Source organism: Carassius auratus, chromosome 10, assembly GCF_003368295.1.
Source record: "Carassius auratus strain Wakin chromosome 10, ASM336829v1, whole genome shotgun sequence".
Classification (NCBI taxonomy): Eukaryota; Metazoa; Chordata; class Actinopteri; order Cypriniformes; family Cyprinidae; genus Carassius; species Carassius auratus.
In genome coordinates, this window is record NC_039252.1 from 8846789 (window position 1) to 8849627 (window position 2839).

The 2839-nt window shown below is 36.0% G+C and overlaps 1 long non-coding RNA gene across 1 annotated transcript; it reads right to left on the minus strand.

The window, feature by feature from the left end:
• Nucleotides 1-574: 574 nt before the first annotated feature.
• LOC113110456 (uncharacterized) lies at nt 575-1476 on the minus strand. The gene is made up of 3 exons (XR_003293146.1): nt 1389-1476; nt 1074-1286; nt 575-985 (listed from the first exon to the last, which is right to left on the minus strand). It is a non-coding gene; the product is annotated as an uncharacterized LOC113110456 (long non-coding RNA).
• Nucleotides 1477-2839: the final 1363 nt, after the last annotated feature.

The window sequence follows — 2839 nt, forward strand, 5'->3', positions numbered from 1 at the left end:
CAAAATTAAATGGTGTATTTACCAAACACCATTCTTAATATAGAATATTCACCCTACTTTATTATCCAACACCATGTGCAGTACTTTACTGGAGGATACAACATAAAGACAACTAAAGTAGTGTATTAAGACAAATGATATAAAATTTTTAACAATATTAAAAATGGGTTATGTTAAAACCATGTTTTTCTAATCAGATGAAACCATGCAAATGCATGCATGGTGAAATGTCTTGAGCCCTAAAGAATCACATCAAGTTTTTAGAGCTCTCTTGCTTTTCTTCCTCTTCTTGCTTGTCCATGTCCTGGACATATCATAATCTTCCATGTCATACATTTTTTTTTGCAGTTGTTATGCAGCACCCTACAGCACAACTGATGAACAAAAGACATGTAACTAATTTAAATCAAATATCTTTATTGTCAAAATACAATGAACACAAGTATACAGGTGATGAAAGTCTTGGGTGCAGACTGCAGCGTGACAGTATGGATGACAAATGAATTAATTCATGAATATATATGAAATACAAATTCTGAATATATATATATATATATATATATATATATATATATATGCAACACACATATATAAGGGACTCAATTCAGGTAGATAACAATATATGTTAAAAATTATGCTATACAAAGAGCATGAATTGAAAACAATAATAATCACAGTACACATACATCTCTGCAGTAAAGCACGGTATGAATTAGTGCAAACAGAATGTCAGGGTGCATAATAATATTGAGTCCAGTCAGCATAACTGATAAGAGTGCAGGGCATATGAGGTTGGTGGGGTGTGTATGGTTTTACTGGTATGAGTTCAGTTCAGTCTGATTGCCTGTGAAAGGAACTTGTCTCACTGTCTGCTGGTGTAGGTTCTGTGATAACGTCTGCCTGATGGTAACAGTGAGAGCAATCCATGGCTCGGCTGGCTGGAGTCTCTGACGGTCCTCCTCACACTCCACCTGGTCTAGATGTCCTGGAGGGCCAAAACATGTATTTAGGTTATGGTAAATCAATAAACAATATATAGTATTTTTATTTATAAGTGTTGCACTGGACTTAACATTGATTCTTGTTGGGGATATTGGCCAAAAGAATCCCACCACAACTAGCTCTCGTTGTTTAGCTGTGATGTTTACTTTTACAGGCCGTAACATCTGAGCTGTCGCAGTAGAGCGGTTTGTAAATGCAGTCTTCACAGCAGATAACTGATGGGTTCAGGTAGCAGTGATGCACTCGGTGGCCATTCAATTGATATCTTCATCAACTGGCTCCATCTTAATTCAAACAAACAGACAAAACAATAAGTCAACAATAACAGCAATAACCATTCTAGAGTAATAGTGTTGGTGAATACAGTTGCAGGTGTCAGTACTCACCATATTCAGTCATTTCCTTCCCAAATCACAGAGATGATGCACAGCTTATTTGCCTCATTTTAGGAGCTATAAAAAAGATGTATATGTGAAAAACTATAACTGCGGACTTGAAAAGTCTTTTGAGAGATCAACATCAATGTTGTACCACACATAACTGCATTGAATTCAGACATACAAATGGAAATGTGAAACTTTTCACCTTTCTGTCTTTTCTTTTGGGCACAAGAAGTCCATGTTCATTCCTCATTTCTTTAGGACTGGTTTGACTGATTTTCTTTGCGTTTCTGGTCTTCAGGTGTAAAACAAGAAAATATTTATTGACCCCATGTTTAATCATTATTGTTGTTTAAAAATATAAATAAAGCAGATATAATTATATACTTTCAAGCACAAGTTCCTTGGCAACTCTAGTAGGCTCCTGAGTTCATCTGTACACATCAGATTCAGCATCTGAGAAAATGCCATCATGCAAACTCTCAGTTTCTGCCTTACAACAGAGCATAAAAGAAGGTGTGAGTGAGGGAGTACAACATGAAGATGAAGTGAAAAAGGCAGAGAAAGGCAGAATTTTGTGTATAAATTTAACAGAATGAGGGGAACATTTAAGAGAATTAAGAGAACAGTATGTCTGTTGGTGTGATGCTAAAATACTTCTCATTATAGTTATTGGTCTTTGTGTGAACAACTTTAAGTGATCTGATGCCCAAATTCATTGAAGATCTGATGTGTAGCACTTGAAAAGTTAAACTAGGATTTCCATTCTTGCTTCTAAGACAGATGTGTTCAGTAACATCACCATAGAAAGAAAGGCAGACTATGAGGTGTGGACAGATATCATGTACTGTTGAAACAGGAAGAGGCGGCACCAATTTGTAAAGATTAATAAAGAATACAATGGACTTCATTTAAACTTCATGATATAACCACTCTTACAATGGGCACAATCTGATGGGAGCTGTGGTAATGGCCAATAACAGCAGTAGGAGTAAAAGTTGTAGAATTTTGTACAAGTAAGCTTGTGCAATATAATATGATTATTGGATGAATTATTACTACTACAACATGCTCCTTTGTTGAGTGTTCTTCCTGATGGGCTAAGTGAACCAAAAGTTAAGAAACATCAAATGCTGAGAAAAATGTATCTGACGTACCATTGGAAGTGTTTGCCTTTGCAGCTTTTGGTCTTCTTCATAAATGCACAAGATGGTCAAATTCAAATCTCATGACAGGCCTTCCTGAAATATAAACATGTTGAGACAGTGTGTTAAAATGATCTGTGACCAAAATATTTGATTAACACATAATATAAGGATGCGTTCATTAAAGCAAATCAGTTATAACTAAGAGTCTTCAACATTACCTGTGAAGGTTGATCCTTTGAAGGACTTGTTCAGCCCCCTGACAGCTTCTTCAATATCAGCATTGGGAGCGTGGAGTTGAAGTTCCCTGTA